The 25,102-nt window shown below is 43.8% G+C and overlaps 1 long non-coding RNA gene across 2 annotated transcripts; it reads left to right on the top strand.

The window, feature by feature from the left end:
* Positions 1-2,392: 2,392 nt before the first annotated feature.
* On the top strand, positions 2,393-24,579 carry LOC119919214. Of its 2 annotated transcripts, XR_005447659.1 has the most exons (5): positions 2,393-2,833; positions 2,918-2,991; positions 22,776-22,850; positions 22,973-23,105; positions 24,521-24,579. It is a non-coding gene; the product is annotated as an uncharacterized LOC119919214 (long non-coding RNA). The 2 variants fall into 2 exon arrangements; XR_005447658.1 differs by lacking the exon at positions 22,776-22,850 and having other exon boundaries at positions 2,398-2,833.
* Positions 24,580-25,102: the final 523 nt, after the last annotated feature.

Here is a 25,102-nt window from a genome sequence, read left to right as displayed (position 1 = left end):
TTGCTTTTGTTTATCTGCTTCTCCCGCTGCAGCAGCGTCGTCTGCTGAAGCCTCCCTCGCTGCTGGTTTTGGTGGCTGATTTGCAGGCTGATCACCCCCCCCCCCCCCCCCCCCCCCCCTCCTGTGACCCACGGACTGACTGGATTCAGAGCCACCGAGCAACTCACTGTGAGGTGTAAGTTTGTCTGAACCGCATGTTTTCTTGTTGAATTTGCCAAAAGAATCCTGTTGATAACTAATAAACCTTCCTTCCTCCAGCGTGCCTGCAGGTGCAGTCCTGTTTAGATCAGTGAGAGAAACTAAATAAATAATAAAAGCAGCTGCTGAACCACCAGACACACAGAACCAGCTCATTACTTTATATTTTCAGTTTATACACACACACATTTTAGTTTCTGTACGTACAGGCACATCCAGCCTGCACAGGTTCTCCTAAGACTGATCAGTGTTTGACATAACAAAGCTTTGAAATCACAAACTGGGTCCTGACTGAAATGCACTGATTAGTCCCGACATCAGATCTGACAGACCTCAAACTCTCTGTCAAAATGTATTCAAGCTAAGAGAGATCCTGTCTGACTATCAGGGGGCCGTGTCGAGGGCGGTACATCAAAAGAAAACTTCAGCCACACGTGAACACCTGACGCACACACCCATTTCAATCCCATATGACATGCATAAAAAAAATCTGCTAAATGGGAAGATGTATTTCATCTTCTTTCCAGAGTGCTGCACGATTCTGGTTCTGCTGCACACCTGCAGAGCTCAGCATCTGAACCGACGCGTAGACGTCAGACTCGTGAAGTGATCAAACCTGCTCTGAGATGCTGCACACAACGAGTAACTGAACACATGTTCAGAAATGAATCGATAAGTCAGTGAAATATACGCAGTGATGCATGTAGTGCTTCCGTCTGGGCAGAAGCATCGTCCAGCTTCTCTAGTTATTTCAATCAGGAGAAACTTCAGGAGTGAACAAAAAAGATTTCTGGACATTTGGAGTTTCAGTTAAATCTGCTGTTGTGTGGTTCTCAGACCTCGATCACACTGAGTCACTTCAGGCGTCACATCGCTAACAGATCTTAAAATCTAAAAAAGTTGAAATGCTTCTGAGAAGCATTCAAGACAGATTGAAATCTGATGGTTAAAAATGCCTCTGGAGGACGTTTGAGACTCGTTCTAGATGCTGAAAAGGTGCAACTGCATCAGTGATCGTTTCTCCTCTCACAGCCTAAAGCTGTGATCCCCCGAAAGTGAATCCAGCGTTTTGGGCTGGTCACTGCAAAGACGTGATTTCCTGCGAATTCGCTCCGGGCGGTGCGAAAGAGCCGTTTGTCGCGACATTCGCTGGTTCGCGCAAGTTCAGATTTTTCAACTTGGGCGAGAAATTAGCTTGACACGATGTTGCAAAAGCCAATCAGCGGTGAGACTGTCCAAACGTCACTGGCGGCTTCGGAGCGTTGTTTGGAGAGGACCAGGCGAGCGGTGTCATGACAATCCGCTGGCCGGCGGAGAGCTGCTAAAGAACGGGGCGTGTTCAGGGAGCAGCGCTGCAGCTTTCAGACAGATAAACACCCGCAGTCGGTCAGATTCTGCTCTGACAGCTACACCGTTTACTCACAGGAGGAGCTCGAGTTAACTGCTTTTATTAAATCAGCTTTTTACTTTAGTTTTTGGGATTTCAACGTTGATTTATCTTCACTGGAGCTTCTCAGCAGCTTCTGTGCACATCCTGTTCCACTGTTGTTGTTAGCGTCGTTAGCTCTGTCAGACTACGACTTCATATTTACATAAAAAACGGATAAAACTGGACATTAGTTGGAGAAAAGAAAGCGAGGAGGTTGAACTACCTGGTGAGTTCAGAAAACATGTGTCTGTAACTTTATTCCAGCTGTTGTTGGTCTTTACTGTGAACAGTTAGCGTAGCATAGCCCTGATCAAACCAAACTCCATTCAGAAAACAAACATTTTAATAGTTATATTCTGACAAAGCATGAATTCATATGTTTAAAAATCTGCTACATGTTGTAGTTATTTCAGCATTTTGATCCGTTTATTGCAATTAAATCACAGCAAAGGGTTTACTTTGGGTTCATATAGCTGTACTATCCGCGGGCTGTGATTTATTATTTTATTTGCTTCAAACGCGTTGTGTGTGTGTGAACACTCAAAATGTTCAGCGGTCAAACTCGCACGAGTAAAGCGAGGCGAATATTAACTTTCAGTGTGAACACACCTCAACAGTGTCCGTCTGTGGAAACATCCTCTCACTGTCTGATCTGTCTCTGAACGCCTCCATCGTCTCCCTCTGTCCTCTTGTGATAACAGGAAGTTACTCTGAAGTTTGTTCTCATTAAAGGACAAACATCTCCAGCCATTTCTACACAAAAACAATCTGACCCCTGAACAGTTCAAACACAAGCCGCTTACACACACAGATCCAGCAATAAACGCGGAAAGAATGTCCGCAACAGTGGACGTAACCCTGCAACAGTGTGTGCTTTCACACAGCGATCCAGCTTTCCAGGTTAGACCGTGAAAAGAAAAGAAAACGTGACTTGTAACAGTGTTGAAACGCCACACCTGTTCCGCCATGCCGGTGTGGCTTTTCACTACTTTCTCTATCTATTTACTAACAGCTGTGTTTTTTTAAATTAATTCTGGGATGATTGCTGTGTCAGTCTGAATTCCAGGATCCGGGTTGAGTTGTGTCCTCCCTGATGGAGAAGATGAGTCTGTTAGTATTTTTATTATGATTAACTGTGTTTGCAGATTTACATCCTGCAGCTGCAGCACCAGCAGTGGTGGAGTCTACGTGATACGCAGGGATACGGTAAATTCACCCCGTCTGTGTTGCGAAGCACTAAACTGAAGTTGGGGCTTCCGACTCAAGCTACACTCTTTGTGTTTTGTGCAGATGACACGAACGTTAAGGTTACTGAAACTACAGAAAACGAGCCGGATGAGGTGATGCTGTCGTAACGTTACCTGGTGAGTGAAAGTAGCATAAAGGTCATCATTAACGGAACTGTAACAGCATTTTTGGTCTATTGAATTGCATCTAGAGCTAGTTAACTAAGATCAATGTGGAGGATCAATGAATGTGGGATACTGTGTGTCTGTACAGTAGTAGAAGCAGCAGTTCCTGGATACTTGCTCATGCATTTCAGCTGATACAGAAGCTACATAACCTACGTTTGACAGTGGTTTTGGAAGATAAGTGTGCTTGAGAGGATGTGGACCACTTTTTGTGTCCTCACTGTTCATAACATTCTGTAATGAATGAGTGTTGGTGACAGAACTGCACATAGGCCTATGTTCATTGTTATTACTGCTGCTGATAAGCCTCAGCTTTCCATCATTGTTGATAATAGTTGCAACTAACATTCTTAAATATGCATTGAAAATTGCCAGCTGATGAAACCTGTGCTCCAGTGACCAGATTCGTATAAAATCTAAGGCTTCAAGCAGCTCCTAACTGGCAGAGTTAGGTTAATTACTTGGGCACAGTGCAGCGTTGCTTCATAAAAATGGTTATTAACACTAAGCATTAGGAAATCATTCTCCCCACCTGCATTGGTGTCATTTACACTGGGGACCCAGACACTGTTCCCACCACTTTTAGAAAGCATTTGTTAAAAATGTTCTGAAAAATAGCAACAAGAAATGTTAAACAAATGTAAGTGCTATGAAATTTTTCTTTTGGCACAATAAGAAAACGTACAATGTAAATATAGAAAAAACAGATCTGCATTGTCCAAAAAAAACATTTTATTTTATTAATTATAATTTTACATTGAATTGTCAGCTGCCAGCTGAATTTTGTGCTCCCCTTTATATAAATAAAGACTTTTCTACCATAAGTTGGTGCAGTAAATGTCCCCAAAATGCAGGAAGTAAGTGTTTAATGCTCAAAATCTTCTGGGGGAGGAGCCCCAGACCCTCCAATAGTTTTTCATCAGTGAACATTTCTGTTAAATAGTATTAAAATATCTTCTAGTCCTGTTCTTGTGACCCTGATATTCTGGATTGTCACGTCTCGTATGTGAAGTGTAACGCCCCAAAGGTGTAACGTAACGTAAATTATGTATTACGTGACGGGCCAACGATCGGCCCATAGAGCACAGACAGCGGCTCATTGGTTAATTTTCTGTACTGACACTGGACCGGCCCAATCACATCTCCTACTGGCCCCCGCCCCCTCTGCTCTCTGCTCTCTGTTTCCAACTGTTTTGCCAAATGCGCGAAAGCAACTGATATGTTTGCTGCTGGGGCTGCAGCAGCTTCAAGATCAGCTGCAGGACCCTGCGTGGAGCAGGTACAGGCACCTGAAGGAGTGAAGGAGCTGTGGTGGCCCCTGCCAGGCAGAGGAGGAGGATGTGTTAGCGAGTGACAAAGTGAGCAGGAGGCAAGAGGAGGTGAAGCGGTGAGCTTGGAGCAGCTCAACCTGCAGGGAGGGAGGCTCATTCACTCTGGGGACGCTGGGGACATGCAGCCCCCACTTTTGAAAGCATTTGTTAAAAATCTTCTGAAAAATATAATGAAGATATAAATAGAAATGTTGATTAACAAATAAAAATGCTGTGAAAAAGGTTTATTGCACAGTAAGCCTGCAATGCGTAAATCCAGAAGAAAACTGGTTGTGCAAAAAAGTAACTTAAGCTAAGTACAATAAGAAGGTACAGATTACTGCATTATATTCTATTCTGTTTTCATATTGTCACCTGCCACCTGAATTTTGTGCTCCCCTGGTTCAGAAAATGTCTCCAGAATGCAGGAAATTAAGTGTTTAACTCTTCTGGGGGAGGAGCCCCGGACCCTCCTATCGACTAATCCATCAATAGGCCTGCATTTGTTTTCATTTTTGTCTTGTTGTCATGGCCCCCAATCTTGTTCAATGTCACGTCTCATGGGCTGAGTTTTTCGTCACACCCCTAATCTGAGCCCTTAAATGGAAGGATGGGGTATTGTTGAGGGGAGTCCGACCGATTTTGGTGGGCCGCCTGGGCCAAAAATGCCAGAGCCACATACATGCATACTGTTTGTGAGCGTAGAGGTGCTTCTGGGATGTCGCTCTGGGAGGGGTGAGTATGAGGCTAAGAGGGAAAAATCACAGTATACTCAACAAAAAACTAGACTACACCACTGAGCACCAGTGTAGATATCAGCAGCCTGTTCAGCAGTCAGCTTTCTATTTTTGAACATGACAGGTTAATAGAGATTGATAGAAAAAAGAAAATAATTAGCTTATTTTTGATGAATCCGGGCATTCAAGATATCTTAAGGCACTAAAAATGATTTTCCTCAAGGTCATTTTAATATTGACTTCCATCAGGGTTCTGACAATATTGTTCTTTTTAAACAAACAATCGCAGATCCAGACTTTTGTCCCAGCAGAAAAATGAAATCCACTCTGCTGCTTCTGTAAATGTCAAAACTAAAACCTGCCAGGCGACTTCATGCAACTAAAACTGTTAGGAGATGATTCTGAGAGCAAAGGAGGATCTGGGTGAAAGAAGAGATCGATGAGGGACTGAGGAGAAACCAGATGGAGGCCCCGATCATCTATAAAACCCTTATAAACACAGCCACAGAGCAAACATTATGCATAATATAACCACATTACAGTTTGATGACTTACTGGCATCAGAACAACACTGAAGCATTAAGAACCGCAGCAGAGAGTCCTCACATCACCCAGATTATAATCCCCACCGACATCGAGAGACTCACACGGAAACCCTCCAGTCCGGATCTGCAACCTGACTGCACATCCATCCAGGGAGCTGCAAGCGCTGGAAACCATCATCCACAGCCTCCTGAACTCAGAGTGTCCCAGCTCGACATGGAAACGACTTCCTTGTGTCTTTTATAACAATATAACATCACAGTGCCATAGATGACCCGCTCTGGTCAGTTATTGAAATTCACAGGCTACATGGGTCGTTTTTCACCACCACCCCAGTAATATTCTTTACATTAGATGATCTGGCTCCGCCCACCTGATGGATTAACTGTGCATTCATGTGAATAATCAGAAAAGGATTTCCAGACTGGGGGGAAAAAACACGTGAACGCCGCCTGAAGTCAGAAAAACAACTGTAAGTTTGAGAAAATGTTGGTACACGAGTTGCCGAGTTGTTGACGTCACACATGTAGAAACATGGCGCACGACGCGGTTGATGGCTAGAAACGTTTCATTAATGGTGCGAAATCACATATTGCGTATACATTTGTTGCTCCTGTGTCATTTGTAATGTGGTATTAGGTTATAACAGGTAGTTTGCTGTCCATGTAGAGCGACTTAGATGAATTAAGAAAGATATTTATTAGCAGTATTTGCAGTACGAGCAATATTTGAATGGTTTTAAGTAGTGTTGTAGTACTTGAGACCGGTCTTAAGACCACTTTTTGATGGTCTTGTCTTGGACTCGACAGCATTTTATCTTGTCTCGGTCTCGGACATTGAGGACTTGGGATGTTATTCCAAGGCCAGTCAAGACCATAACTTTGGGAATATCAATAAATTACTATTGCGTCGTCTGATTTATTTGTTAATATCCAAACTTTGATTGGATGGAAAACGAATTGCTTCAATAGCAACCAATAACCCTAATTAAAAATGTGCTGTTCCTGTTAATGACTGACCCCCCTCCCCGCGATGGTCAGCATGGAAAAGGTCAAGGTCAAGGTGTCTTTATTAGTACCCGAGGGTAAAAGGAGAGTTGAATAAAGATGCTTACGTTGATTTCAGCTCTTAGTGTTTGTATGTGGGTGTTTTATGAGAATGTGGATCTTTCAGTTTGAGAAGTACCTGTGATCTCATTCCACATTTTATTGTGTGTCATATAATGTGGGGAACTAGACTTGGTCTTGACTTGGTCTCGCTCTCTCTCCGTCCCAATAAACTCTGGTCTTGGTCTTGACTTGGTCTCGGTTTGGGCGGTCTTGACTACAACACTAGTTTCAAGTAATGTAGTGGTGCATTAACAACTCTGGGACAAAAATCACTTTGTAATAGAAAGATTCAAACTGTTTAAGCAGATTTTGATTACAAACACTTGCATCTTTGTAGCAGCGTCCATGTTGTTTCCACATTCTGGCTTTAAAGGTTCAGTGTGTAAGTTTTAGTGCCATCTAGTGGTGAGGGTTGTGAATTGCAACCAGCGGCTCACGGTGCATTCATGTGCTCCTCAATGAGTTGTGAAGTCGTTCTTCCAGCTGTGTTTCATTTAATTTATTAGGAACCCCATTAGCTGTAGCCGAAGCCACAGATATTCTTCTTGGGGTCCACACGGACACAAAACTCTGTACAGTGTAGTACACAGAGAATCACACACACCAACACAACAAAGGCAATACAACCATACACAAACACGATACAACACACTACATTTCCCAGCACTCATCAGTAAAAATCACTCAACTGAACAAACAGAAGAAAACGAAAATAAGAAAATCTATTACCTGGTGTCTAAGCATCCTTGGATGAGGAAAGCTGTTTCGCCAGGAGATGTTGTTTCAGTGACATTTTAAATCAGTTTTTACTGTTCTCCTGAATAATATGCTCAGGCACAGCGTTTCATGCAACCATGGCTCAGTACATTACAGTGTTCTTCATTATGCTGGTTTTTGCTTTTGGTAGTGTGAGTCTACCCTCAGCAGCGTGCCTGGTATAATAGTCGTGCACATCTCAGCTCCAGCATAGCTGTCTATGTAATACCCTTGGTAATTTAGTAACTGAAATGTTTTTCTTTTTTAAATAAAGCAGTACATCTATCTTTTACCTTTAACCAGGTTCAAGAGCTGTACATTATATTTACATTAGTTCTATATGAGCATTGAAGTGTACAACATCTCCTCTTCCCATCTTACTCACCAATTCATCAATATGTGTAGACCATGATAATTTACAAACTATTTTAATACCTAAAAGTTTAATCTCTTGAACTCCTGAAACATCATTAACATACAAATGTTCATGTGCTCTAAAGTCAGAATGTGGATTCAACATGGACGCTGCTACAAAGATGTGTTGGATTATCATGATCAGAGCAGATAAACACATGCAGACTTCTAGTTCACTCAGCAAACTAACCGTTAGAAGCAGATTACACATCACATGTTTGCAAAATATGTTCATGCAATTCGGGATTTTACACAAATCAAAGTTCTGCATACTTCTTTATGTGCCATGAACACTTTATTTCTCTGTGCAATAACTATTTAAGGAGGAAAAAAAGATTCTGATTATTCCTACACCACATGAATGCACCATCAGTAACCGCTTCCCCCTCCCTTTGCAAGCGAGCAGGAGAAGCTACGGTGGCTCTGAGCTAAATAACACGTGTGCTGCTCCATTTGTCCAAAATTCACTTCTCTTCTTACTTCTAATAAACCAGTCTACTTCGTACGTATTCGACGTAGCGACGAAACGCGCTCTGTAGAGCAGTTTGTCCGTTTGGACTACTGTACAAACATGGCGGCTCAACATGGTGACGTCCCTGTAAGAGGAGCCGCGGTGTCTGCAGATAGAAATGTCTCATTCGAACGGTTCATTATGTCTTTACACACCACTGAAAACAGAGTTAGGATATTAAATTGCATTTCTGTCAAACCAAAACTAGGAGCTAAAAGAGGCTATAAAAATCCTCTAATGTTAAACTCTGTGTTCAGTTCTGTGTCCTGAACAAACGGGAGCTTCAGGTCTGTTTCCCCTGAGCTCAGCTTGTTTCCTGATGAAAAGGAAACTCTCACAGCAGCTAATGAGGAGCCTGATTTGGTTTTAATCAAGCTGTCAGAGCTCGTGTCTCCTCTGGTGAGCAGACAGGTCATTAGCACAGAGATCGACTGCTTGCTCAGTTATTCCACGGGACAGCAGCTGAACAAGGAATCCTTGTCAAATTTGGTCCTGATTTGCAAGAAGAGAGAGAGATAATGATGTGAAAACAGGAAGCGCTTTCATTAGGAAATTTCTGCTGCAGGTGAGATCGGACAAGGTCACACAGCGGTCAACAGAAGGGTGAGCGGAGAGCTAAACTTTCAGAAGAAGAAAGCAGCTCGGCTGTTTACGTCATATCAGAAACCTACGAGAATAAAACTGTGTCCCTCCTACAACACCTTAAACCTGCGTCCTCTCTAGTGGCCAGCAGGGGGCGACTTAAACCTGCGTCCTCTCTAGCAGCCAGCAGGGGGCGACTTTGTTTGTTTGTTTGTTTGTTTACTTTATTTATACCCGTAGGTAAATTTGTTTTACAGTGCAATGACATTCTATGGCATCCAGTACAAAAAACAACACACAACACAGAACATCACACTACACATAAGGACAGATAAAATAAATAAATAAAATAAAAAATTCATTATGAAAAATTCATGAGACCCCTAGTATATATCTGAGAAAACACCTCTACAATTTGTTAAGCATATCAATCGCATTTATTACGAAGCTGCTTTTATGTCTTTTCGTTCTACACCTAGGGACTTTATACCTCCTCGCAGACGGTAATAACTGAAACTCATTTCGCAGAGGGTGAGAGTCATCATTTAAAATTGAAAGGGCCATCCTTTGTAATTGTTTGGCATATAGTGATGCCACTCCTGGTTTTGACTCGCCTATCAAACGGCCAGACCATTTTATTATCTGATCTAAATGATTTTTTGCCTTTAAGGATATATGACCGTACCATACTAAGATGGAAAAAGACAAAACAGATTCTATAAAAGCATGATAGAACAACTTCATTATTGTTTTATCAAGATTGAATACAGATAATCTCCTTAGGCAGTACAAACGCTGGTGCCCCTTTTTTTTCAGAGCCTCACAATTCTCTTCAAAATTTAGTTTCTCATCAATTATGGTCCCAAGATATTTGTATGATTGTACATACTCTATTTTTTGGCCTTTAATTAAGGTAGGATCACTTGGATGAGTACTTTTCCTAAATCAATGAGCATATCTTTGGTCTTCAATATATTTAACTGTAAGTAAGATTCATCACACCACTTGACAAAATGCTCAATAATTGGACCATGTGAGGTCTCATTCTCTTTAAGTAAACTCAAAATTACTGAGTCATCCGCATATTTTATAATAAATCTATTCTCATACATGCTTTGACACATGTTAGTATATAAAATAAATAAAAGCGGGGACAGCACACATCCCTGAGGAGACCCTGTAGAGGAACTCATCTGTGTAGATAAGACACCATTCACTTTTACTCTTTGTGTTCTATTAGTTAAGAAATTCAAAATCCAACCAATCAAATTATTACTTAGCACAAACTGATCTAAAAGCCTCTCAATTAAAATGTGTGGTTGAATTGTATTGAACGCCGAAGAAAAGTCAACAAATAAAAGTCTAGCATGTGTCCTCTGTCCATCCAAGTGTCTTAATAGCAGATTTAACATTGTGAGTGTAGCATCCTGTACTCCTCTATGAGGTCTATATGCAAACTGCATAGGATCCAATCGATGTTCTGTCCACCTCAAAATCTCAGACCGTACTAATTTCTCAAGGATTTTCATTAAAATGGAAGTCAAAGCGACCGGCCTAAAATCATTTATCATCTTAGGGTCTCTACATTTAGGGACAGGAATGACCACCGCATCCTTCCACAGGATCGGTACATGTTGTGTCTCCAGAGACTTATTATAAATTTCATGAAATACAGGGCTCAATTCTTTTGCACATGACTTTAATAGTCTGCCACAAATGCTATCAGGACCTGGGCTTTTATTTGCCTTAACTTGTCTGAAAGCTTTTTCCACATCCTGAAGGTCGATGTTAAAATGCTGATCATCCATTAACTTAACGCTCAATTCCTGGATTTCTTTATTAAAATTCAAATTGTCAAAACGACAATAAAAATCGTTTAGTGCATTTGCTAATTCAAGATCAGAACTAAAACCATTTAAAATAATCTGATTACTGCAATCTGAGTTATGAAGGCCTACAATGGTTTTCATATTTGCCCATGCTGAGCCAGGATTTTTGGATGCCATCTTATTTTCTAGTTTTTCCTTATAGCTTTGTTTAGCTTTAAGAATTTCAACCTTTAAATCCTTAGTAGCCACATGTAAGTCCATAGTTGTTCCGTGTTTAAATGCTATTTTTTTCCTTTGTAAACAGGACTTAACTGATTTAGTAACCCAGGGCTTATTGTTCGAATAGACTTAAACCTGCGTCCTCTCTAGCAGCCAGCAGGGGGCGACTTAAACCTGCGTCCTCTCCAGCAGCCAGCAGGGGGCGACTTAAACCTGCGTCCTCTCTAGCAGCCAGCAGGGGGCGACTTAAACCTGCGTCCTCTCCAGCGGCCAGCAGGGGGCGACTTAAACCTGCGTCCTCTGTAGCAGCCAGCAGGGGGCGACTTAAAGCTGCGTCCTCTCTAGAAGCCAGCAGGGGGCGACTTAAAGCTGCGTCCTCTCCAGCGGCCAGCAGGGGCCGACTTAAAGCTGCGTCCTCTCTAGAAGCCAGCAGGGGGCGACTTAAAGCTGCGTCCTCTCCAGCGGCCAGCAGGGGGCGACTTAAACCTGCGTCCTCTCTAGCAGCCAGCAGGGGGCGACTTAAAGCTGCGTCCTCTCTAGAAGCCAGCAGGGGGCGACTTAAAGCTGCGTCCTCTCTAGCAGCCAGCAGGGGGCGACTTAAAGCTGCGTCCTCTCTAGAAGCCAGCAGGGGGCGACTTAAAGCTGCGTCCTCTCTAGAAGCCAGCAGGGGGCGACTTAAAGCTGCGTCCTCTCTAGCAGCCAGCAGGGGGCGACTTAAAGCTGCGTCCTCTCTAGAAGCCAGCAGGGGGCGACTTAAAGCTGCGTCCTCTCTAGCAGCCAGCAGGGGGCGACTTAAAGCTGCGTCCTCTCTAGCAGCCAGCAGGTGGCGACTTAAACCTGCGTCCTCTCTAGCAGCCAGCAGGGGGCGACTTAAACCTGCGTCCTCTCTAGCAGCCAGCAGGTGGCGACTTAAACCTGCGTCCTCTCTAGCAGCCAGCAGGGGGCGACTTAAAGCTGCGTCCTCTCTAGAAGCCAGCAGGGGGCGACTTAAAGCTGCGTCCTCTCTAGAAGCCAGCAGGGGGCGACTTAAAGCTGCGTCCTCTCCAGCGGCCACCAGGGGGCCCCTTAAACCTGCGTCCTCTCTAGCAGCCAGCAGGGGGCGACTTAAACCTGCGTCCTCTCTAGCAGCCAGCAGGGGGCGACTTAAAGCTGCGTCCTCTCTAGAAGCCAGCAGGGGGCGACTTAAACCTGCGTCCTCTGTAGCGGCCAGCAGGGGGCGACTTAAACCTGCGTCCTCTCTAACAGCCAGCAGGGGGCGACTCCAGCGGCTGCAGAAAGAAGTGTGATTGTATAGAAGTCTCTGAGAAAATGTTTCTACTTGTCAGCTGATTTATTCCCTCAGTAAACACTTTCCTGATGAGTTTCTGGTCTCAGTCGCTAGTTTCAAGTCTTCTTCAACACAGTATGATGTTCATTTAGTAAATTATGGTCCCATTTAGAGGAACAGAGACCAGGAAGCAGGGGAGGCTTTAGGGCGGGATTATCTATGATCATCTCTTCCATGGTGACCTGGCAATCAGGATAGATCAGCGGTACACACCAAACTAAAAACAGGCACAGCAGAAAAGATTTGCTCCTATTGGTTGATGGACGGCACATCAACGTCCAGCAGGTGTGTGTTAAGTCTAAAAAAAAATTAGGTTACTGAAACGGAGTTTGACCCTGTGATCAGTGTCAGAGTTTCGTTTCATTGCAGGAGAAACAGTCGGCTGTTCCTCAGAGCAACGAGAACTGCGTCACTAAACTGCTCAGTAAACCACTTCTCTCTTCTCAAATATAGAACCACAGCTCGTCACTCAGACTCGTCACACATGGACGCTCGGTGAAGGCCCTTTAGCATCACTGTTAGACATTTAAGGCTCCGCCGTCAAGTTAGCGACGCTTAGCAACAACAAATATGCAACGTCCGGTTGAAACGGCGCATTAATAAAGTCGTGTAACGTTGGGTTTGGTTGGGTTTAGGCACAAAAACTACATGGTTAAGGTTAGTATGGGAATATAAATATCACATACCTGCCTTCACCATCTCAAACTGACGCTACAGGGCTTCCCCTACTGCGCTGAACTGTGACGCTATAGAGATCCCCAGTGCGTCACAAAATAGGGCTGCAGCCAACGATGATTTTAGTATTCGAAGCTTCTATAGATTATTTCAACGATTCATTGGTGCTTCGTTTAAGAAGTAGTTTTGCTTGGCAGCGCCAGCCCCCCTCAGTAACAGGATCGGCTGTGCACATTTATAGGTGATAGATATTTATTAGTCCTTTCGGAAATTCATAGTGTGTCATACAGCAAACATCAGACCAACAACCAGACAGCTGCTTTACAAACACAAACATCACCCGAGTGTTACAAGTTAAACTACAGCAGTGGTTCCCAACCTATCCATTATCCAGGTCCCTTACTGCCCCCCATCAAAAAAGATGTTTGCTATTTGCCCTGAATATTTTTGATTTAATTTTATTGTTACTATTGTTATTAAAAACATGGAAAATGTAACAAAAAGCCATGTGAAAAGTAATTATATTTAACTAATAAGTGAATGTTCCTCACTGAAACTGTTTTCTTGGACGGGGCACTTAATAAGTGGGGGGGTGTGGGGTCCCCCCCCCAGAAGATTTTGAGCATTAAAAACTTTCCTGCATTCTGGTGAAAATTTCTCCTCCAATTTCTGCCTTTTCTGCACCAATTTATGGAGGAAATGTCTAAAAATTCAGGTGGCAGGTGACAATTTCTCTAATCTAATTCTAATAGAATATAATGTAGTGAGGCTCTCAGGCATTCTTATTGCTTTGAAATATTTTTCTCCTGTAGATCAACTTATTTAATATCATCCCTGCTGAGTCAACACACATGATTAAGTCTCACCTCCTCTTTTGTGGGGAAGTAACCTATTTAAATGTGTTTGTGGCCCCTTTTCATCTCAGTAATAAATGAATCCGTTTTAATTCAGTTATTGACTGGACTTTATTAGCTCATCTGTCATCATAACTCAGTGTCTCCCGCAGAATGACTGTGTAACTGTGGAGCTGTATTCTAACATTATTATTATTATTAGCTAGGCTCCTTACATGCTCGCTAATAACTTTTAATAGCTGGGTCTCCGACATCGACGGCGTTGTGTCGGACAGATTTGTGTTAACGAGGGAGAGAGAGCGAGAGATCGAGGGACGGACGAGAGAGACGAGCGAGAGGATGTGCTGCCTGAATACGAGCTGCCTGCAGCTCAAATACGATTTTAAATAGGCTTAAATGGAAGATCAATATGTGGCGGTCAGCGTTGATATTGTGGCAGGACGCCACAAATAAATGAACGTACGGGAAACACTGTAACTTATCTGCTCATGTTCAAACCTTTCTGCACATTCAGAATCTCTCCCACATATCTGAGTTCTGACATGTAAAGAAAAAGAGTCGCATGGGAGACTGACGTCTTTAGTCTATTTAAAGAGAATACAGAATATTTTACTACATGCCCTGTACTGCATTATGTTACTGATTCGCTGGAAGTTTCCCCTCCGTCTAACAGACAAACCCGAATGAGGCGATCACGCCGGGGAAACGAAACTAACCGACACCTGTGATCAGACAGAAAGCTCAATAATTCCACACACGTTAACTTCAGCGCCTCTGATAAAGCGGCGCTTACAATCCCCAACAGAGCAAGACAGGGCTTCAGTTTTTAACGTTACATTTTTATAGCCTGCTGAAACTACAGTATGTGTCCGCTTTGGCACAAACTGTCTGCGACTCACAGCGCGAGGCGGGTCCACGTCACTCGCTGGCGTCGCAGCCAAGTTTCTTTCAGGGTGAGTCGCAGAATATCCCTCTTAGAAATGTGGAACCACTGAGATAACGAGACGTTCACGGTGTGTTGCTCAGAGAAATAAACACTTTTCCACCAAGAAAGAGAGCGTCAGTTTTCCAGAGTTTACACAGTAAAATTGTGGGTAAAGTTTTACAGACGATACTCTGACTTCCCGTGAAGGCAGCACGAAGCTGCACCACAAGTAGCTGACAGAGAAAAATTACACAGTCTCGTCCAGTCAGTGGACGAAACTGGCAGGTTTTAATGTTGCAGACCACAGTTTTTTGCAAGTAGTTTAAAGTTTAAACTCGTATTGTTGTGGATCTTAAGTGTAAACTCACCTCAGAATTTCCGACCAACAAACGCCCCCCAAGAGCAGCTCAGCGCCCCCCCTTCCAAAATATTGCCTCCAGCGCCCCCCATCGTCCTCGGACCGTACCGCCCCCGTTGAGAAACACTAGCCTACAGGCTCGAGCAGACTGCACGACATTCGCCGTGCCGTTCACACAACTTGCTGTCTTGTGACGGGAGTCTTGAAGCCGTTGTGGCGTTCGTACTACGTGACTGATCGGTGACGGGGTCACACACTACAGGAGCTGACGGCGGCTGTGTCACCCGACGCTGGTCTGCAAACCAAAGCTGTTTGTTATTATAAAGACAAAGAATCTGGGTGAAAGGGTGGATCAGCACACGCAGGTAGCAGGTAGGATCTTCTGAGCTACAGAGAGCTGCAGCTCCCCGACAGCCAGTTACCTCCTGACTGTGAGGTCACAGCTCACGGCCCAAAAAGGAGAACAAACGCACGTGGTCACATTTTCAGCCGAGGACCGCGGCGTACTTTGGCTTCAACTCAACAATCAGTCATGATTTCAGCTAAATGTTAAAGTTGTTGTTACCTCGTCTGTGTGTTTTTGCTTCTCTCTGCTTTGCTCTGTCTTACATAAATATAAGGTTACAAAAAAAGTATTAATTTCCCTCCACAATATATAATCTGGTTATGTGATGATTTAGGTTTTTATGTATGTCGGTGTTTGTAATTTGGGTGAACTGACCCTTTTTAAGTTAAACACAAGGCAGATTGTGATAAATCTGTTTGTTCAACTCCCACGACTCATCTGCTTTATGAGTCTGCTTTGACAGAAACTGGAGCCTAAATTACAGCAAAGACCGGACGAGGAGTTAAGAATCTGTTTTCACTGCTCTTCCACTAATAAACAAGTAGTCATTAGAAGTTGTTAAGCATTAACGACCATCATGATGAGATTAGGATGAACCCCGGCAGCACATTTCTATAATTTGTTCAGCCGGAGCAGGTTGGAGGAGACTCGTGTGGATTCACTCAGTGTTTACTCTGTGTTTACTGGCTGTGTTTGGACTCGTTTCCTCCTCCGGGCTTCAGATCCCAGAAAAAAAACCACAGAAGCCAGCAGAGAATTATGTCACTTTTCTGCTTCATCATCTGTCGTGTCGATTTATAAATCTGAGCCGCTTCCGAGCAGGCGCAGTTTGACCGAACAGTTCAGCTCCAGATGGCTGATAGCAGAGAGAACGGAGGGAGGAAGATAAAAGGGCAAAGACTGAGGATGTGCTGTTCTATCTGCCTGTCAGACGAACACCAGGGTCCAGCTGCAAACAGCACGTTTTCCACCTGAGACCGACAATCACAAACTCTGACGTCAGATCTGTTCAGACCTGAGTTTAGTTAGATTTGCTTTGCCTTTCTGGCTTTAGAAATGCAGACAGAGACTTCAGAGGTCTTGATCCCTGTTTTTAATGTTTTACGGCTGCAGCTGTAGATATTCAGCCTGATATATTTGGGATCTCCTGTCTGTGAATGTTTTCATTCATCCAGGTCAGGTTTCTCCAAGGAAGGTTAAAATCAAGGGTGACAAGTTGAAGATGTTTCACCTCTTATCCAAGTGACTCTTTCAGCTCTGACAGAACCCCGTCCACACCGCTGTGTTTTGGTTTTTAAACGGAGACCTTCTGCTACGTTTGCTCCTCTCGTCCAGACTAAACGGCGAAAACGAAGACCTGAAACGGCGAAGTTTGAAAACGCTGCCGACCCCGTTTTTCGTTTTAAAACTCCAGAGAGCGTTGTAGTGCGGACGGGCAAAAACGGAGGACTTTAGAAACGATGAGTCAGACGCTCACGTTCGGCTCTCAGAAGTCGTGTAAAGCAGAAACACGATGCTGCTGACCGAGTTTTAGATTGGGTGTTTTTATTCAAATAACACTTACAGCCTACACGTGTTCTGTGCATGTCGCCGTTTACTTTGCAGCAACTCCCAGTCTGTTTCCCGCCGCCACAGCCGCTTTTAACTCCCGTGTTACATTCAGTAACAGTCCCAGCTCGTTATTGGTCCGTGCAAAATAAAACCTGCTTCATGTTTGCACCGACACGCACATGCCCAGTGTACGTGAACGATCGTTAGATGTGTTGTCGTTTTAATGTAGATGCAGATCAATTCTGATAAGCAGCTAAAACGCTGCTGTGGACAGAGATCGTATTGGTTTTAAAAGTAGTGTGGATGGGGCCTGACTGGCAGGGAGTCCCTCTGTGGGCTCGTTATCAAGGTGATGGATACCGCTTGGTTCGTTAGAGCTTCTGGCTGTTGTAGCGACAGTCGTTGGCGTTGTCACAGGAGGCCAAATGTTTGTGTAGGTTGGGGAACACTGGTGTCTAAGCCCTGCTCCCCTGTTGACGGATGGTCTTTCTATTCTGGTGCAAATGGACTCTTTCACTTCTCTTTCAAACCATCTGTCCTCTCTGTCCAGAATTTGAACGTTGCTGTCCTCGAAGAGTGTCCTTTATCCTTCAGATGTAGGTAAACTACAGAGTCTTGACCTGAGGAGTTAGCTCTTCTGTGTGGTGGTGGCGTAATGGATAAGGCACATGCCTTTGGCCCGGGTTCAGTCCCCCACTGTGACCCATCCACCAGTGAAGAAGCCCACCGGTGGGGTCCTGCAGGGTTAAAGAGGTCAGGAAGTTTCTGGACCACAGCGGGGACGGAAGACCAATAAGGGCACTGCATCTCTTTGTGAGTCAGCTATCACCGGAGTCTGCAGCCGCCTTCAGAGCATCAGCGTGTTTTTATTCTTCAGCAGCTCGACCGTTAACGGTGTTCACACATCACTATGCGAAGAGGCAGAACGCCTCTGAAGAGCCTGGAAACTGTGGGCATGTGTGCGTGACGTACACTCTCGGCTCTGACTGGTCTGTTTTCACTTTGCCACCATACCGGTGCTGTTAGCTGTTTTTTCCACTCATGACTCCTGGTAGCTTGTTAAAGTTCTATTGGCCAATCAAATATGGAGGAATAGAAATCTATCTGTAATGTCGTCCTGATTGGAATCTATTCTGCACAACATCTGTTTCCTGTCTGTCCTGAAAGATCAATCCCCTGTTTTCCTGTTACAAGGGGAAAATCAAGGATCTAAGGACAGAACTGTAAGGACTCTACGTACCAGGGGCGTCACTTTGTGTTCAATCCACCAACGCGTCCCTGAGCAAGACCCTTAACCCCTCATTGCTCCAGAGACGTGCAGCACCAGTCAGTAACTTTAACAACTTCTAGACCAAGTTGTCCGTTCTCTCCCTGTGAACGTGACCTGGGCTTGACATTATTTTTTTTGCTCACTAGCTAATGTGTCTAGTGATTTTCCAAAGTTACAAGCCACACAGCATTTTCACTAGCCAAATTTTTGTTTTTGGGAAATTACGTTTTACATGATTAAAGTTGACAATGACGTGCTAAAATGTACTAATATTATCATTAGCTCTGATAAGGTTGTGTGTAAAGCTCCTTTTTTGTCTGTTAAAAATCAACTCTGGAAAGGCAGTTGTGATATGATGATTTCATGATATAAAGGCAGCCTTGCTAGTAGTAACACCACATCTCTTAATCATGAATACATCTGTAATGTTGCAGCATTTAAGGGCACTTTCCTCCTTTCTTTATCTCAGCTCTGTCTTTTCTCTTTCTCTCGTTCTGCTGTGCATTTCTTCTTCACTGCTCGGCCACGCACGCTCACGCACTGACTGACCGCTGTGTTGATGTGTGTGTGCGCCATCAGTCGCGTGTGATGACAGAGATCATCAGGTGAAAAGCAGATGGGAGTCTACAGGTCTCAGGGAGTGTGGCTGCCTGTGACAGATTCAACTTTTCTATTCTCTTTGACAAAAGTCTGGATGTCATGTTTGGCGTGTGCACCCTCGCGAGAGAGGTGAGAGTGCGAGACGCGGCGGTTGTGTGGATTCCCGTGATATTAAAAAAGCTTGCTTTGTCTTGTTTGCAGTGTCGTTGGTCAGTAGCGCGCAAGACAATAGGCTTCACTAATGGACCAATGAGCAGATGTGCATGTAGTAGTCATGGGAGTTGTAGTGTCGTAGTGTCACGTTGCATGTCGTTTGTTATTTCAGTCTTTTGACAAGACTACATGCCAAAGTGGCTAGTGGGAGTGACTGTGTTACGAAATCCACCCGCATTTGGCGGGTTGGCGGGTGTTAATGTCAAAGCCCTGAACATGACAAAAGAGGAGGGAAGACTAAATCACGCCTGCATGTGTGTTGCCTGAGCAGAGATGATGTTACAGGAGAAAAGTTAATCAACAGATCTGAAAGCAGCACAGAATGACTCTTAGATTCTGTTTTGTTTATTTGTTTCCTTTTACACGAATAAAATCATTTCCAACATAAATTGGTGCAGAAACTTTCACCAGAATGCAGGAAATGAAGTGTTGTGGGCCCTGCAGAGCTCATCTATCTCTGCATTGAGGATGAGGATAAGACACGTGCCTTTGGCCTGAGAGCCCCGGGTTTGAATCCACTATGAGACACCAGTGTGTCCCTGAGCAAGACACTTAACCCCTCGTTGCTCCAGAGGCGTGCGACCTCTGACATGTAGCAGTTGTAGCAAAGTGGCTTTGGATAAAAGCGTCAGCTAAATGAATAAATGACGTTTTCCTAAACCTAACCAACGTTTCTGAGAGTCTAACCGTTGCATATTTATTGTTGCTAACTTGACTGCGGAGCCCTGCACGTCGAAATACAACGCTAAAGGGAACCCAGGGCTTCAAAAAGCGTCTGTATGTGAGGAGTTGGGAGTGAGAATGTGTTGGCTGTGAAAGCCCCTCAGGGCATAGCTATTTTGGATTTGCAATATTAGGAATTTATAAATACAATTGACTTGACAAGTTTACAGAAATTCAGGGAGGAAAGTAAGTAAGATAATAATAAAAGAAACCAAAGGAATGAAACAAAAAGCAGAAAGACTTCCTGGTACCAGTGTTGTGTTAGTTTCCCTCTGGCGGCTCACTGCTGTCTTAATTAGCTCGTTTCACTGAGCAGCTTTCAGCGTTTGTCAGCAGCTTGTTCATCTCAGCACTGCTCTGTCCATTAAAGACTCCTGCAGGACACGTTCACTGAGGCTGGGAAACTCCAGCTTCAGGCTGTGAAGTGAACGCAGCACGAAGACGCACAGAACCAAACGTCCTTTGGTAACACAGCTCTGCAGACTGCGTGCACAAAGCTGCTTCTATATTCACGCAGAGCAGCAGGACTGATGCTGCAGCTGAAAAGCTCTCACATCTTTTTCAAGCAGCAGCAGTGACATTAACTGTGACAGAAAGCTGGAAATGGACCACAGACTCAACCAACGCAGATGCTATATCCATTTAACTCCAGGAACCATCAGAACGGAGAGAACAAATGTGCTCCCATTTCCTGCAGCTCCTGTAACGCGGCTACAGAGAAACGACTGTAACTGCTCCAAAGGCCATTTCTGATTAGGGAAATTGTGATGGTTTCTGCATCTAATGGCACCGGAGACCAACACAGACTGTTAGCAGTGTGCTCAGCAGGTAGCTGGGAAAATACATCTCATTTGGCCGCTGTGGGTTTTTGTCAAACATCCAGCTGTTGTTTCAGCCCTCTTTTCAAAAAGCAGACCCATTTCCCTAAACTCTACACACAAATCCCTTCATTTCTCACAGCCTGCACCATGTGGTCACTGAGGAAACACTAACTAACAATACTGTTGACTGAAGTCAGCTACCCAGGTACCCCACACCAACCAGAAGCTTCACCAGGCAGATAAAAGGGCGGAAGAGGTCCAGGACACCAGAGAGGAGGAAGAAGAGCAGTATGGAGAGGGGTACAGTAGGAGCTGGAGGAGGAGACTGGACAGGAGGAAGATGAGGAGGAGGAGGAGGACAGGATTCTCCGGCCTGTCCCAGACCAAAGGAAAGATACTGGGGCAGAATTAGAGGTGCAATAACTAATCAACGTAGTCGACAAAAATCGATTATTAACTCTGTTGCCAACTAATTTAATAATCTATCCGTTCATGACGTCATCGGGCCCATTTATACTCCTTTATACTTGTACGTAGGTAATTTATTAGACACCACCGGACACAGTTCTCTTGTCTTGAGGCTAATCCGCCCCAGACTCCCTCACAGAGTTTTGTGAGTTGTTGAGTTGGGGATGTTGTCAATGTTGTGAAACGCTGTCTACTACAAAATCGTTATTATTGGTTCTCTCTTGTAAATTTGGCCAATGTAACACGTGACGTTATTCCCGTCTTTGTATAAATATAGTGTCAGTTTGTCCCGGAGTGCAGTACTGCCGTGTGAACTGCTCCGTCCCTGAACAGCAGATCAGCTGCTCAGACCTCCTGTTGCTGCAGCAGAAACTTTCATTAAAAGATTGATGGATTGTTAATTAGCACATGCCTAAGACAACTAAGTTTATTTTAAAAGCTGAATGAGAGGCATTGTGTAATTTTGTGATTCGTAATCCGAACAGTTGATCATTCGTTTCAATAATCGATAGATTAATCGAAAATAGTTGTTAGTTGCAGCCCTGACAGAATAATGAGTAGTTTGTGTTGTACTGTACAGCACACTAAGGAATAAAAAAAAGAGCGAGTGTATACATGTATTTGTTGTTTCTCTTTTCTGAGGAGGAAAACCACAAGCAACATTACTAAAAACCAGTTTTTGTAGTATTGTTTTGAATTTATCTCTCCAGTGTGTCAGACTGTGTTGTAGTTTGTGTTTCTGAGGGCAAAGTTTGGTTTTTCAGCAAGACTGAATGGTTTTGAGTGGAGAGCTTCATTTTGACCTGAAAACAGGATTTTTGGGGAATTGGGTGAGAGAAGTTTTTGATTTGTGTTTAGAGTTTCGAGAAAAAGAAATGTGTATGAGAAATCGAGAAAAACTGTAACAGGTTTTAAGAATGTGGGACGACATACAGACATAACGACAAATATTTAACGCACGCGGCAGACGCTTCAGTCCAGACGCAGGACCACACTCTGCGTTTGTACTAAACGGTTTCAGAGCAGCGGTTTTGGAGACTCGGGATCTCACAGAATCTCACGTGATCAAACGTGACAGGAACAAACACGGAGGCAGACTGTCGTCATCAGCTGGTCGACCTTGTGTGTGAACTGTGGATGAACTCGAGGCTGAGGAGAGGGAATCAGCAGGTTTCTACATTTTATAAAGCAGCTACACAACACGCTGCTCAGCTCACTCTCATTGGCTGTTAGGGGTTTCTGATTGGAGGCTCTTATCCAGTGGGCAAACTTCAGATTCTGTCTGTAAACAGGATTTGGGCCGGTAATCTGTTCAGGGCGAATCTGACCCAAAATATCCTCTAATATGCTATTGCTATATATATATATATAGTTTTTTTTGCACATTCCTTGTTAAATATCCTGTATATGTTTTGCATTTTGTGTATTATTTTGTATACTTGTACATTTTTCTTTACTTGTTTTATGTTTATGTGTAATGTATAGCACCAATAGCTACCAAAGCAAATTCCTCGGGTGGGAAAATGTACCTGGCAATAAACCTGATTCTGATTCTCTCTGATACACCGAGATGAACTCTCCACTCCTCTGCACAGCAGGCGCTGCTCACCCGCCTGATCGTCACACTGAACCTTTTCAGAATCTGAACCAGAATCAGCTTTATTTGCCAGGTATGTGCACACATACGAGGAATTAGTTTCAGGACTGTACTTTGCTCACGATGTTCTTACTCACACAATAATACAATAATAAAATCAGAAGCTTTTTCCACTTCATTCACTTCTCTAAACAGAACTACCAGCGTCAGCATCACTACAACAACCCAGCAGCGACCCACCTCCATCCACTGCCCGTGGGACTTCATCTTGAGGACCACGCAGGGGTCGGGTTTGGACAGAGCATCGCGGTCCGAGATCCCCTTGCAGGTGAGCCGCAGCTCCACTTTGGTCAGACAGGGGCTGCTGAACAAACCCAGGGAGTTGGCGGCGGACTCGTAGATGTCACTCATGGTGGAGGCGGGACAGGAAGTCTGCACAGGAGAGTGGATCAATAGAAAACAGTGTTTCACAGAGGAGCACATCTTTAACACAGAGGCAAAGAAAGGAATTAGAATCACATTTATAACAAGGACAAATAAAAAGCAGAATAAAACCCACAAAGAGAGAATAAATGAGTTTTAGAAAATCCAGTCAGAGTGCAGCAAAAACCAACAAAGATAAAAATAAAAGTAGAGAAACCGACCACTCAGAAGCAGGAGAGCAGCAGAGTTGGGGTGCGTTCAAGGTCATCAGGGCGATAAAACGATAATAATGTTTGAATCACAAATTATTCACACTTTATTTTTCTATTAAAATGTTTTTTTTGTTGAGGAAAAGGGACTGAAAAAAGATTTTATTGGTTGAAATCAGTTCTGAATGTTCTGCCTCAGATTTATGAAGCGACCCACTGTTTGTTCTGACTTTCACTCAGGAGCATAAATCAGCCTTTAAACTGAAAGAAACAATGATGTAACATTTATTCTGATTATTATTGATATCACATGATATGAATTTTATTTTTTATCATTGTCCGTATCACTCAGCCCTTTGAGATCATCAGGTAGTCGCCTCACTGACTGCTTCCTGAGGCTCCTGCTGTGTTCATGTTCTCCAAGAAATTAATTAGAGTGATTCATAAACTGGCAGCAGCACTTTAAAAGCTCTTCTGTAAGCAGCTGGAGAGATTTAAGAGTTCTCGCTCTGACGGTCTTGTTGTTGAACACCGGAGCCGGAGACCGTTGACAAGCATTAAATATTAACAGTTTGATGCCCTTCCCACCCGCGAGCAGCCATTTAGAGCGAGCTGCACTGAGAGAAGCTGCTCTCGTGCCGACCGTCTCTGCGTAATGATATGAGGTAGAAACATTTCTGAAGTCTTCAGTGCAACACGAACCACTTACTCGACACGTATCCATACACTGTGGGAATATATCTTCTGATTGAACGTCATCAATATGCAAAGAATGAAAGTCAAATAATCACTGATGTTGCCATGAAACGCAAATCTTTTCATGTCTAATGATGGACAGTTGAGTGTGAGCCAGCTAATGGACAGCCTGAGAGCAGAAAGAGAATATGTAGCTATAGGAAGAAGACACCATTATCTCCAGAGAAGGAATAGACACCATTATGTTTAGAACAAGCCAGGAACTTGAAATAATGGCGTCAAGGGGAGCAGGATGCATTTGGAGAAGTGAAGCTCCCCAGTGAGGCCACAAAACATGTTTAAAATGTGTTACGGAGCCTGATCGGCTGCTTCCTGGGACCAGCTCACACTCACGTGTTCTGTTTTTCATTTACAGCAAACGTGTGTTGCATGGAACTATTTCACTCGAGTGTTTCACTGAAAAAAGAAAGTGTGAGAGGAGGTGAGGACGTCAACACTTCTTCATTAACACTTGAAGTCAATCCAGCAAAACGGCTCCACATAACACGCAGCTGCTTCAATGGAGCATTTATTCTGGAAATCTCCCATCAGACCGACAGTAGAAAAAGGTTTTCCAGCACCCCCCTCAAACCCTCTCCCCATCAATGTCTGCACAAAGTCTCTATTCCTTTATCACTTTAACATCTTGTTTATTCCCTGTTTTTCTTTATATTATATATGTTTATGTCTGGCACCTAGTCACAAAAGCAAATTCCTTGTACGTTTAAAAACTACTAAGCAATAAGCTGATTCTGAATGCAGTCAGAGTTCAGTCACAGCAGCATCTAATGGAATTTAGAGGATCTGCAGACAAGCACAGGCGTCAATAACAACATCATGAATGGCTCTGTTCTGCTCAAGCGTCCAGTGAGCCGTGGCAGCGTGAACCAGCATGCACAATACAAACTGAAGCAGCTTTTTGTTTTTCACACCTGGGCGACTCCAGCGGCTGCAGAAA

Source organism: Micropterus salmoides, unplaced genomic scaffold (genome assembly GCF_014851395.1).
Source record: "Micropterus salmoides isolate LMB-PRFRI ecotype aquatic unplaced genomic scaffold, ASM1485139v1 Ms_hic_scaffold_2619, whole genome shotgun sequence".
NCBI classification, from domain to species: Eukaryota; Metazoa; Chordata; class Actinopteri; order Centrarchiformes; family Centrarchidae; genus Micropterus; species Micropterus salmoides.
Note: the sequence above shows the minus strand (reverse complement) of the source record. Positions and strands in the feature narration are given on the sequence as shown.